The following is a 14,929-nucleotide window of genomic DNA, read 5'->3' as shown; positions in this document are numbered from 1 at the left end:
GGGTGAGAACAAGCAATTTGAATTGGATCCTATGATATATGGGCAGCCAGTGCAATGACTGGCACAGTGAAGAGGCAACCGAGTAGCGGTTAGCCAGATAGGTGACCCTGGCTGCTGCATTAAGGATGGACTGTAGAGGATAGAGTCTAGATAGGGGGAGACCAATTAATAGAGAGTTACAGTAGTCAAGGTGAGAGTGGATCAGGGCCACGGTGAGGGTTTTTGTCGTTTCCATTGTGAGAAAGGGGTAGATTCTAGAGATGTTCTTGAGGTGCAAGCGGCAGGAGCGGGCAAGAGATTGTATGTGGGAGGTGAAGGAGAGATCAGTGTCAAGTATAACACCCAGACAGCGGGCCTGCTGCCTAGGACTTGCCGTTGTGCCACACACAGAGAGGGAGATGTCAGGTTTAGGAAGGTTGGAGGACGAAGGAAAAAGAAGAAGTTCAGTTTTTGAAAGGTTAAGTTTAAGATAGAGAGCAGACATGACATTTCAAACTGCAGTCAGGCAATCACTGGTGTTCTGTAGTACAGCATTTACGGTATATCCAACAGCATGGTAATTTATCACATCTCAGGGGCATTGATGAGCACGTGGAATGGTGTGCCCACCTGCTGGCATGTATTAAAAACTATTAGAGGTTGACACCAGCATTTAACAGGGCAGCACTCCAATCCATCCTCAGCTGTTAAAGGCACACGACGACTGATTAAATCAGCTGTCATGTGCAGGGAAATATGTGGGCTAGACTTTTGAGCTTGCATCAAAGGCAGGAACTTTACCTTTGACATACATGTACATCAAAGGTAGTGAAAGGGTTAAAGAGTATCACTACTTTGGTGAGTATTAAAGGGATCATTACTGCCTAAATGTCCAAAGTAATTTTGATCAGGCACTGCCAACATATATTTCCCACCGTTGTTGTTTAAATCACATGAAAAATCTGTGCATATTTCCAAATATATATCCATCTTGTAAAACAGAGACTTCTAATAGGCAATACAAGTTTGGCAGAGCGCATAGATGCAAATCAGTAACACCTGCTTGGAACTTTTTCTCACAAAAGGTTATGTGATGGTTCCTTGTTTATGAACAGGAACTGATTAATATCACAACGGTGAGAAAATCTACCACACCGAGGACTGTTAGCCTCAAGTACTTTATTGTTTTTTTCCCTGTTATTGTTTAATGAGGTTATTAGAAACAGCAAAATCTAATAGAAATTTCCCAGGGCACCTATTCATTTGTAACTTATCATTTTTTTCCAGTATCTTTAATTTTGGAGCCAGCTAACTACAACTTCCCTTAGGCAAAATATCTTTGCAGTTGAAGATTCACATTTTTTTCTCCTTTCTTTCTTATTGCTATTATTGTTTTAGGTAATTAACATCCACTTTGTAGTGGCAGTTCCGACGCCATGCTGTCTGCACAAGCTTTTGGCATGGCGTACCTAGAAGGAAAATGAGCATAGGTGGCACGCCTTATTTGACTTCCAAGGAGAGATGTAATAGCTCATTCTCCGTACGGCTGTTCTCATTTCCTACACAGATATTAAAATAATGAGACCAAACAGAAAGATAATTAGTGCAAAGGAATGATGCATTTAAAGAGACAAAGAAGCTAAAAAAAGCTGACAAAGGATGGAAAATGAAGAATTTTTATATAGGTGTTATATTTCCTTTTTTAACTTTAGCTGTCAAGTCAATCTAAATGATACCTCTGCAAATGTATTATTTATTTTTACAATATACAGGGGGAAATTACAATTCTGTATATATTCTGTAGCAAAAAATAGACTGATTTTTGATAGCTTGTTTTTTTTTAAACCAAATTAAAAGCTAAAGTCTTTATGTTCCTACTTTATGTCTGTATTCCTCCTATTGATTTGCCAGGTGTTCAATCAACAGCTAGCCTCTACAGTACTAATCTATCATGTCAGATCACTATACTATTTGCATAGCTTGACCATTCTAATTCAAAGTGTACGAAAAACTGCAGTTTGCAAATAGTGTTGGCACCCTGTCTGTGCATCTATATCGTGGTATAAAATAAATAAATAAATAAAATCACATAGGGTCCCCATCTATTAATACCAGCACAGATAAAGCCCGCAGCTACAAGCTGCAACCCCCAGCCATACGCTTATCTTGGATGTGTATTAAAATCGGAGGAACCGCATGCAGCTTTTTAATAAATAAATAAATAAATAATTTTTAAAAACAGCGTGCGGTCCCCACCTCATCAATTTTGATGCCCAGACAAGATAAATCCCAACAGATGAGGGATGGTATTCTCAGACTGGGGAGGCCCATGCTTATTGGACCCCTCAGTCTAAATATAGCAGCCTGCAGCCACCCAGAATTGTTGCATCCATTAGATGCGAAAATCTTGGTACTTTACCTGGCTCTTCCCAATTCCAATCAGGGTAATAAGTGGTTAAAGGAAGCTCACAGCTGCCACTAAGGCCTACAGTAGTAATGAGAGGCATCTATGAGACTCCCCATTATTGATCTGTAAGTGAAAGTAAATAAAAACAAACACCATAAAAACCTTTATTTGAAATAAAATACGAAAAACACAAAAAAACAACCTCTTTTACTAATTTATTAACTCCAAACCACCCAGGTCTTACATAATCCAAACAAGGTCCCACAAGGATTCCAGCCCTGCTACATTTGAATACCCAGAGCTTCGCCATAGAACAATGACCACCAACTTTGGGCTTCAGTCAGAGACTGAGCCCCAGCGATCAGCAGTGACATCACTAAGGTTAGTTGTGGCCTCAGTTGGAAGTTCACTCGGCCCTCTACCTGTGACCCTAGTTAACCGGACCTCAGGTGACCTCAATGAATTCTCACTGAGTTCACATACCTGCTTATCCTGGTAGAAAATTGCTGATTTTTTTTGAGATGCCGATTTGGTGCTAAAATCTTTACACTGCGCTCCTCCCGAGGAAGGTCACGAAACGTGCGCGTCGGAGCACGCCACGCCGGGTTGATAACACAGATGGGTAAGTTTTCTATGTCTGGTGTCTATTAACGTTCATGCTTACATTTGTATGAGCATGGTTACTTGCATACGGCCTGACATCTATATAATGGCATTAGTGCTATGCTGATTGTTAATGTTTTTACTCAGCTGGTTGTCAGGACAGGAGTATTGTGTCAATATTTGACTTATCTATTAAGTCGGCTTACTGTGTTTGCTCTTTAGGGTTAACTTTTTAATGTCCTGCATTTGTCAATACCTGTAGGGGATGTTGTCCTTATCTTTCATTAGCTCTTTGGACTGTCAACGGTTATCTGGCTATTTTTGTTTGGGGGTTGTTTTGCATATACTTTATTGATCCCAATTTACATATCTCTATCTACACCCCGGAACATCTGTCATTAATTGACAAAATTTATTCTGTTTGTCAGATTACCTCTAAAGAGCTGATGGGAATTTTTCTAGCCCTGAACTGTTCTTGACTGTATCTAGTCATTTATACCTCCTTTAACCATTGAGTGTACATCAGTTTTCCCATATGTGTACCACCTGGCATGTTTGGGTTGCGGTATTTTCCCGTTTCCACCTGGTTGTTTCCTTTATTTATGTAATTTATAAAAATGTACTTTCTCCTCTTATAAAAAATTGTTGTTAATAAAAATCCCTTTGTATTTCAAGAGGTTGATTGATTGTGCATTATTTCTGACCATTTATTGGTCCCACTAGTAGAAACCCCTCTCTTCTCTTGTTTTTCTTTATGGTTTATTATGGGGTCTAGTGATATCTACCAATCATGATAGATCTAAGTGTCCCTATTCTTGTTTTATGTACCAAGAGTTAATTTATGCTGGGCTGCTTGTTAGTCTCCTTTCATCACATGCTGTGGGGGAGCCAGTCACATTCGCTCTCCTCCTAGATATGCTGGCTGGACACTGCCTTTAATGCCTGCTATAGTTCCTGTATATTGGTTTGATGAGGTGTTGTCATCCAGACTAACTGTTGGTTGTTGTACTTCATTACTGTGAGTGATTGTGGTGTTAACTCTTGTTGTCATTTTGTTGCTGCCTAACTTCTCTTATTTTTCTCCTATGTTTTATACTGTTTAACCTTGTGAGTTTGCAATATGTCTGAGTTTTGGTTTTTCCGTGTCTGTCTTTATCTGTGTTGTCATCACACTCATGCCCCTTCCTTGCCTGGGGAAGGAACAGTTTAATTCTGGTAAGGAAAATAGTAGGGCATGAGACACCAGCATCTCCACCATCATGGAAAATCCAAAGGTGAAGGATAACCTAGGGTCCCCTAGTGTGAGGGATGTTATATGGGCCTCCTGTTCCTCCCTATAAACAGTCACATTGTGGCAAAGCAATGGCACTTGTTTATATCTCCAGCATTGAAGAGTAGATCAACAAAACCTTTTCTGTGCTCACCTCAGCTACACCGCCATGATGAGATGCCTATAGGTTTCTAGGTCTCATAGTTCAAAAATGTATTTTCACCTTTATTCAGTGCAATGTCAATTGGAGAAGAAAATTGAAATTTGCTTGTGTCTTAGGTTAGGGAGGGTGGATTAACAAAAACTGCTAGTGTTGTCCATTACAACCAATCATGCACTAGAATTCTTCTCTCCATATCTTAAAAACAAAAAATGCAGTGAAAATGTAATATTATACAAACAAAAAACAATGAAATATGCAAATTTAACCTGTTGTTGATATCCATGGTAGCTGTACAGCACATGTATTGAGTGCGCTCTAGGTCTGTTAAACAGGCTAACAAATTTGTGTAACAATGACTCTAATCACTGCTCTTAACCCCTTAAATGCCATTGTAAATCTTCAACAGCTTCATTTAAGGTGTACGGTCCTTGAAGAGTACCATTTTGAGCCCCTTTGATATTTTTTAGTGCTGTCGCATTGGTGCAACAGCCTGGGGATTGCTGAAGGCTCTTTAAGGGCACGCTCACACAAGCATGACAAACGGACGAGTGCAATGCGAGAAAATCTCGCATTGCACTCTGACCAATGTTAATCCATGAGGGAGAGCAGTTGGCCAGCTTTTCTCGCATCCAGATTATGGATGCGAGAAAAGCGGCAACATGCTGCAATTTTCTGCTAGAGTGAATTCAAGTGAATGGGTGTGAGAGAAAAATTGGACTGCACTCGGATGTTATCCCAGTGCAGTGCGATATACGCACAGACTGATAATGGAAAAGATGAGGGATTTAGCCCTCCCTCTCCTCCGCAGTGCCCGCCTTTAGCTTCACAGTCGTATGACACTCGGCTCAAGCTCGCAGCAGAGTCTGAGTCGGGGGTCATTAGCATATCACATCTGATGCTCTCGCATCAGATGCCATACGCTAGTGTGAGTCAAGCTTAAGGCTGCTTCTGTGAAGTCACAGGCTGGACTTCTCACTCAACCCTCATTCTAGTTATATACTAAATAAAATTGTATTCAAGAGTATTAAAAAAAAGCTTTCTGATGATTGCAGGGTAAAGTCCAAGAGGAACTCAGAAGAAAAATAAACTTTTTTAAAACTATTTGCTAAAAAGAAAAGCTGTAGAAATGGTTAGAGAAAGAAGTACCATATCGGAAAGAGTATTAAGTCAACTGAAAAATGTGCTTCAGCGGGAAAAATTAGAGACGGAAAGAAACAAAGATAAACAAAGGGACACATTTTTTGGAAAATGGAGGGCTTTTATAACTCGGATGTGTGAAGAGGAGATAAGGCAGATTGTATCTCCATTCACATATACAGAGTGGTACCAAACTGAAGACCTGCAGGGTTCTTTGGGCAAACTAATGATGTAAGAGCCATGAGGTGGAGCAGTTGGCAATGCTCCCGGGAGGGGGTGAGAGAGAGTTCAGTTGTGACTCATGGGGGGTGGGGTTTGGGAAAATTTATTAGGAATGGTTTGGTGAGGGGGAGGGAGGTTGGGTGGGTTGCCAGTTTGAAGGGCTTGGGTTATGATGATGGTGGAAAAGTGTTTCGACAACTAAAGGCATTCCATTAAAAAACTAGAAGATGTTTTCATATATATTTTCCCCTTCCCTTGTTTTTTGTTTCTGTACCCTGATTAAAGAAGAAAAATCAATAAATTGAGGGTTTTTTTTTTTAAAAATAAATAAATAAATAAATGCTGTAAAGCACACAAAAAAATAAAAAATACCAATAAAAAATGATCAAAAGATTATATGACCCCAAAATGATATCAATAAAAACTTAATCTCACCATGCAAACATTTAAGCCCTCACACAGCTGAATCAGCTGAAATAAAAAAAAAGTACAAAGACAAAAATTGGTTGTGGTGGGAAGAGGTTAATTTTAATAATACTGTAAATTCCAGACAACAGGCAATGTCAGCCATGTTTAGGAAATAGTATGTATTTATTCAATAACAGATGAGGTCATGGGCAATTAAGAAGAAAAAAAGGTAAAAATGAGGCTCACAAAGGTAATTATTTACGGCTTCTAGTGTCATTATTTGGATTATCGTTTAATACAACAGCAAACAAAAGTAATGTTAGAAACTGCGATAAGTATAACTAAATATTACAATTACAATTACTTAACCAAGCAAATGTAAAAGATACATATTAAAGTAGTAAAGAGATTAATTTGTGTGTATATATAGGAGCTAACTAAAGAAAATCAATCCCTGTATTTCAGTCCCTGAGCTATTCATTGTTAAGAGCCATTCTAAAGGCCCCGTTACACGCAACGACGTATCAAACGATATATCGCCGGGGTCACGGATTCCGTGACGCACATCCGGCATCGTTAGCGTCGTCATTGCGTGTGACATCAACGAACGATGGAAAATACTCACCAAATCGTCCATCGTTGACACGTCGTTCGTTTTCAAAAAATCGGTGATTGTTGAGGACGCAAGTTGTTCGTCGTTCCCGAGGCAGCACACATCGCTACGTGTGACGCCTTGGGAACGATGAACTGTAGCTTACTTGCGGCCGCCGGCAATGAGGAAGGAAGGAGGTGGGCAGGATGTTACGGCCGCTCATCTCCGCCCCCCCACTTCTATTGGGCAGCCGCTTACTGACACCGCTGTGACGCCGCACGAACCACTCCCTTAGAAAGGAGGCGGTTCACCGGCAACAGCGACGTCGCTAGGCAGGTGTGACGGCTCCTAACGATTTTGTGCGCCACGGGCAGCAATTTGCCTGTGACGCACAAACGACCGGGGCGGGTACTTTCACCAGTGATATCGCTAGCGATATCGCTGCGTGTAAAGACCCCTTAATCCATTAGCATATACAATATATGGAGTTGGTTGCCCCTTTGCAGCTATAGAAGTTCCACTCTTCCTTGTATGCTTTTTATAAGGTTTTAAAGGTTTAAGGTTTTATAAGGTTTTAAAGTGCAGTTGGGAATTGTTGCTCATTTATTCAGAATAACATTTGTGAGGTAAGACACTGATGTTGGATGGCTTGCAATCTCCATTCTAGTTCATCCCAAAAGTGTTTGATGGAGTTCCACAAAGTTATATGCACATTCTCTCTTCAGGGAGGAAGGAGACAAACTCTAGTGCCACCTATTGGAAGTAGCAATCCTAAAAGTCAAGAGTGACCCTTTAATGAGCCTTGTGATATGATATGACTTAAGATTTATGCCAGATCAAAACCTCAATCTGCAGATACAGTGTTTTGGGGTGATTGACCCTTGTCAGTGCAAGTTTGAGATATGATCTGGCTGTATGAGAAGCTAAGATGGGTTCCAAGGGGAAAGCTTTTCTCCTTGCGTAGACTGACACACCACTCTTGCATGCCAGTGTAGAGACTTATAGCTGCAATGCTTCTTTGGGAAATATGCAAATTTTCTCTTCAGGGAGAAAGTAGATGAACTCTAATGCGACCTATTGGAAGTAGCAATCCTAAAAGTCAATAGTGACACTTTAACAAGCCTTGTCATATGGCTTAGGATTTATGCCAGATCAGAAACTCAACCTGCAGACACGGTGTTTCGGGGTGATTGCCCCTCATCAGCACAAAGCATGAGATCTGATCTTGCTGTATTAGAAGCTAAGATGGGGTCAAAGGGGAAAGCCAGTGAGTAGATTTATAGCTGCAATATTCCTCTGAGAAATAGCATTGCAGTTATAAGTCTCCTCACTGGCATGTCGGATTGGTGTGTCAGTCTCCACAAGGAAAAAGGTTTTCCCCTCAGACCTCCCCAAAGTTAGAAACATACAATTTTCCAAAATGTTTTATTAAAGCATTAAAGTGAACCTGTCAGCTGATACATGCTGCCCAAACCATGGGCAGCATGTATGAGCCACTGACTGTAAGATAACAACCATGTATGTTTAACTCTAAATTGCTGCACTAGCTGCTGGAGACTAAGCTGCACTATTGATTAGTCATACAGGTGGGTCCCCGATGTATTCTCCCTACCTGCTGACAGTGACTGACAAGTCTTTGCCTATATGTGTGGATAGGTAGAGACTTTTCAGTGCAGGACAGCAGGTGGGGAGAAGCCGCTGGGGACTGTCTTGCTAAATTCTACTAAAAAGGGGGCTGAAAGCCCGTACTTACGAAGTGCTCACTGATATCCTAATCAGGCACGAATACTAATATTCTTTATAGCAAGATACTATTTATTTTAATAGCACATGAATAGTTAAGGGTACATAGGCATTTAGAACTAGTCATAGAATCTTATACAATAACAGAAATATGCATCAACATTACCGTTTGTTGTAGCAATCCTTTCACATCGGAGGGAACTCGATTTAATGATAAGGAATCAACATGGCATCTTGCATCACAGGAACAGTGCGTACGTACACTTCAATGTCCTGGAAGGTTTCCCCTAACATTAAGCGAGTCCGGTGTATTTTTATAGGAAAACTTTGTAGGTTGTGTTTAAATGGTCACCAGCATGTGACAGCTGAGTCATGTTCATGTAACTTGACCACAAACTGCTGTGGGCACCAGCAGCTTCCTGCACATTTCCTGCACATCCTGCCAGTTGACCATAGTGTTAGTGAAATATTGCAATGAGCCGTAAATTTCATATGCAAGCTTCCTTAAACCTGTCTTTAAGCCAACCACAAGTTTTCGGTAAGTGGAACTGTAAATGTGACTTCCTCATTATCTTGAAACTGCTTGACATGTATTCTTTGGTCATCATATTGGCCATCCAGAGGACATCTCTTTGATACTGAATTATTGATAGGTCAAATAATATCTGGGATCACTCCTATCTTTTGATTATGATTCCTATCTAATCACTCATTCTTTCAGTCATATCACATTGGTATCACAATCGGTCCTTGATCCCAGGGATTATTTTCCATCATCAGTATTCCACTAGAAGAAGATCACTCGGAATATACCATACCATGACCAAGAAATATTGTTTGCCACAAATTTTGTTTTCTTGGTTCGTTTAGATAAACGTTGAATCACAAATATAATCACTTTCACTACTTTTGTACAGTATATTAAAACTAAAAGCAATATTATCTGAAAAGCTCCCTTGAATATCATGTGTTTTGGCATTTGCTCGACATTCAAAGGAATCATTACACATTACATTTCCCGATATGTTACTACAAGTTTCACTAGTCCCATTTATGAACATATTGGCATAAGGCCATAACATATCATGAATTGTCCTTTCCACTAAGCTGGGTTTAAAAGCATCTACAGTATTTATAGCTGTCCCAAAACTTATTTTTATATTCTCTATAGGGATGAATTCCAGGTTAGTCAGTCCAGTCTTATTTCTTAGTACCCAAATTCCTCCATTAAAAGCCAGATATTGCAAATTGGTGACAGTTGCATTCAAATTGCCTTGCCACCATGGAAGATTGATCCATCCCACTATGGAAATGGGTACTGTAGTATTCTATAGACGAACACTTCGAGTGTCTTTATCAGCAAGATGATCAGAACAACCTTCCTCCATCGATACCAGGACATCCAGATAAGGGATACTGGTGGCTGTAACCGAAGAATGTGTACAGATCCAGCAATCTGTGTGTTGAAAATGTGATGGTGCATCAGAAATTCATTCGCCATAGGTTCCTCCTGATGTAGACTTGTCCATCCAACGACCAGAGAGGCAAACATCAAACACAGGAATTTCTCCATCTCATCACTATCGAGCTATTCCCAGTAACCGATACCATGGATTCCGCTTATTTACAACACCATCTGCAAATAAAGATACACTATTATTCTCGTAAATAACATTTTTCTTGTGGGACATATTCCCACTTCTCCACTTCTGGTCTCGTTATCAGGAGAGTACGATCTTTTCCGATCGCTATTACCTCTGTCTCTGAGGGCGGTCCTTGGAGGTTTTGAATCCATATTTTTGCTCCTACATTTTTAATATTAGAGGATCCAAAACCTTTAGTACCCCGTATTGTTAATTCTGCCGGGGCAGTTCCTTCTCTTATTTCAGACAAGTTTATTGGAATTATCAACACCTGAGCCACCTTCTGGTGTTTCATCAAGATCAAAGGTTCATTTCCAAAATTTAGCATCAGTACCTTGATTTCTCCCTGATGATCTGCATCTATTTCCCCTCCCACCACTATGGCTCCTTTTAACACTAAACTAGAACGAGTGGCTATTTGACCATAATGATCCTTTGGTATCTGGAAACCCAATCCTGTTGAAATTGGTTTTACCTTACCTGGGGGTACCACGACAGTTTCCAATGTACTGAGGTCTAAACCTGCTGAATAAGGTGTCGCTCTTTCTGGTGTGCCCAAACAGCTGTACCTTGCCTTGTCAACTGTTGGACTGACTTGTCTGATGGCTGCTGCTTTATCTGCTTCTGAATTAAACAAACGTTCAAGTGAGTTAGTAGGGACATGAGCATCGACATGAAATACAGTGGTCTTGGTAGATTGAATAATCCCTTCAATGTCTTGCCACACTTCCCTGACCATCTCAAACGCATTTTGCTGTTCCTCTCCCCAGTGGAACTCATATTTTTTCCTCGTTACTTTGTACAAATGAGGCAACATTTGTCTCAAATGAGGGATATGTTGTCTCCAAAAATCAAACAATCCCATATAAGACTGAGTCTCCTGTTTGGATTTAGGGACCGGAAAATTAATAATTTTCTGTCTGGCATTGGGCAAGATCTCTCTGTGCCCCTTGTTCCACTGAATCCCTAGAAATGTTACCACCTGAGACAGTCCTTGAACCTTGGCATCATTGATTTCCCATCCTTTACTCCTCATATGAGCAAACAGTTTTGTCAATTGATCTTTCACACTTTGCTCATCTTGTCCTTGTATCATTATATCATTGATATAATGTGAAATCTGCATTTCCTTATGACAAGACATAACCCCAAAGGAGAATTTTCCTTTGGTTAGATTAAGAGTCATCCATTTTAGGATATCAATTCCCAAAATATATTCTGGTATAGGAACTACCAGCACCGTATACTGCTTGATAGGTAAATTACCTATCTTCAAAGCTACCTGTGTCTGAACCCCGGTGATCACTTGACCACCTAGTCCAGCAATTTTTACTCGAGGTCCTTTTATTTTTTCTGGGTTTCCATGAATTAAAGTAGCCTCCGCCCCCGTGTCAATCAAAGCTGGGACTCTTTGAACATTTCCCCCTTTACAATGTATGCTAAGATTGACGTAGGGACATTCGTCCCTTTTTATCAATAGGGGGGCTTGGCTGGCTACCTATGGTAAATCACTTCCTTCTGAACTTTCATTTACACAGACTTCAGTCTGTGTATTAGCCCTTCCTTCCGTGACCTTTGTGGCCACGGCTGCAGCCAGTTCTTCCCATGGATAAACTGACTGAAAATCTTCCCAAGACATATTCTTTGGGGGTTTTTCCCCTTTTCCCTCTGATTTCTTTACCTTGGGGGTTTTTGAACCCCCTTCCACATTTGTAGTGGTCACTTTCTTTGTGGATAGAACTTTCTGTTTGTACAACTTCCATAATTCTCCTGTCTCCTTTCCATCAATCCTTTCCTTATTGATCCCGGCTTTAAGCAAAGCCTGGAACATGTCTTTGCGAGACACTCGTGGGGCCTCCCCTACTGATTTCTCTTTCCAATCAGGATTGTTTAGCTTACTGTTACCAACATGGCCTCCAGGGGACGATTTATCCCACTGTCCCATATCCTGTAACTCCCTCATCCTCCCTAGAACTACACCGATTGATTCTCCAGTCAGCGCTACAGTTAAGGTTAAAATAACTGTTTTGTATGCTGGAGGAGCATGTTTAACCATCCTATTTCTTATGCTGGCTTTCAATGGGTACTGGAGATAATCATCATCCATTCCCAAAAGAGGAAGAGCATTCCTCATTGCTTCTTCCTTCAGCCTTTCCATACCATCTTTTAAGGTATACCAAGGTTTATCATTGATAGGAAAGTCTGCTTCTGATGGATATTTGTCCAGAAAAGCATGGGCTAAGATCATGATTAAGTTTTGAGTACCATGCTCATTATGATCAACAAAATAATTTTTTATTGATCTCTGAATTACTGGGTCACGAGACATGGTGACAAATTTTGCCACGTCTCCGGCGTCAAAGTGCACTCCACCTCCTCCGAGATCGTGCACCCTGACCAACCAGGGAATTTCTCCTTCTCCTGGTTTTTGTCTAAACTGTGTTAAAATGCTATCAACTTCTCCCTGAGAGTAATCTTCAATGGTTACTCGATTTTTTACATGAGGAATTGTTCTCTCATTTGTGATGGCATTACCATCTTCGTCATATTGCAGATTCCCCTGACCATCCCGGACATGTTCCCGGATGATCTCATTCTCTGTCCTCTCTAGGCGCCTCCTTACGGGATTAGCCTGAATCTTCCCTTTATGGTAATCCTCCTCATCAGATGATGAAGATGAATCCCACACATCCCCATCCCAAGTATCGGGATCCCAGTTTATAGAAGCTCAGACGATACTTTTATGTACTTTGGTTTTATTTACTTTTCCTCTTCTTTTCTTGTACTTATTTTGAGCAATTTTTATGGCAGCTTTTTCTGCCACATTCTGATAATGTTCCAATTTATCCTTCAACAGTCTGATATTACATTCCATAACTGTTTTCAGGCCACCTAATTCTATCATCTTTTGTTCCATCTGGGAACTTTTCTTCTGTATCTTTAGATTACGCTCATGCATTACACTATATGCACTTGCCAAAATCCAGATGTGCCGTGCTAAAGACACTACATCACCTGCTTTCACAGGGACACTACCGAATACATTCACAACATCAGTAGCTTCACTACCCTTAAGCTTATCCTGCCATTGTTTGTGCCGTGCTAAAGACACTACATCACCTGCTTTCACAGGGACACTACCGAATACATTCACAACATCAGTAGCTTCACTACCCTTAAGCTTATCCTGCCATTGTTTGTGCCGTGCTAAAGACACTACATCACCTGCTTTCACAGGGACACTACCGAATACATTCACAACATCAGTAGCTTCACTACCCTTAAGCTTATCCTGCCATTGTTTGTGCCGTGCTAAAGACACTACATCACCTGCTTTCACAGGGACACTACCGAATACATTCACAACATCAGTAGCTTCACTACCCTTAAGCTTATCCTGCCATTGTTTGCGCCGTGCTAAAGACACTACATCACCTGCTTTCACAGGGGCACCACTGAGTACATTCACAACATCAGTAGCTTTACTACCCTTAAGCTTGTCCTGCCATTGTTCTACCAATCCACAAGACACTACATCACCTGTTTTCACAGGGGCACTACTGAGTACATTCACAACATCAGTAGCTTCAATACCCTTAAGCTTGTCCTGCCATTGTTCTGCCAATCCACAAGACACTACATCACCTGTTTTCACAGGGGCACCACTGAGTACATTCACAAGATCAGTAGGTACACAACCCTTAAGCTTATCCTGCCATTGTTTGTGCCGTGCTAAAGACACTACATCACCTGCTTTCACAGGGACACTACCGAATACATTCACAACATCAGTAGCTTCACTACCCTTAAGCTTATCCTGCCATTGTTTGTGCTGTGCTAAAGACACTACATCACCTGCTTTCACAGGGGCACCACTGAGTACATTCACAACATCAGTAGCTTCACTACCCTTAAGCTTGTCCTGCCATTGTTCTACCAATCCACAAGACACTACATCACCTGTTTTCACAGGGGCACTACTGAGTACATTCACAACATCAGTAGCTTCACAACGCTTGAGCTTATTCTGCCATTGTTCTGCCAATCCACAATTGACCAATTCATGTGCTATAAGATTGTAGGGAGCCTCAATCCAGCTCAGGATCTCCACAACAACCTCCTTAACATTATCCTTACGTTTTCTGAACATTTTGACACTATGCAAAAAGATTGAAAAATATCTGGAAATTTGCCAAATATATGTTTTTAATTTCTAAATTACAAAAATTCGTTAATTACTTCTTATAGAAGTAATCCTGCCGACTACGCCAATTTATGTCTTGCTAAATTCTACTAAAAAGGGGGCTGAAAGCCCGTACTTACGAAGCGCTCACTGATATCCTAATCAGGCACGAATACTAATATTCTTTATAGCAAGATACTATTTATTTTAATAGCACATGAATAGTTAATGGTACATAGGTATTTAGAACTATAGTCATAGAATCTTATACAATAACAGAAATATGCATCAACATTACCGTTTGTTGTAGCAATCCTTTCACATCGGAGGGAACTCGATTTAATGATAAGGAATCAACATGGCATCTTGCATCACAGGAACAGTGCGTACGTACACTTCAATGTCCTGGAAGGTTTCCCCTAACATTAAGCGAGTCCGGTGTATTTTTATAGGAAAACTTTGTAGGTTGTGTTTAAATGGTCACCAGCATGTGACAGCTGAGTCATGTTCATGTAACTTGACCACAAACTGCTGTGGGCACCAGCAGCTTCCTGCACATTTCCTGCACATCCTGCCAGT

Source organism: Anomaloglossus baeobatrachus, chromosome 4, assembly GCF_048569485.1.
Source record: "Anomaloglossus baeobatrachus isolate aAnoBae1 chromosome 4, aAnoBae1.hap1, whole genome shotgun sequence".
Classification (NCBI taxonomy): Eukaryota; Metazoa; Chordata; class Amphibia; order Anura; family Aromobatidae; genus Anomaloglossus; species Anomaloglossus baeobatrachus.
This window is presented reverse-complemented; position numbering follows the sequence as displayed.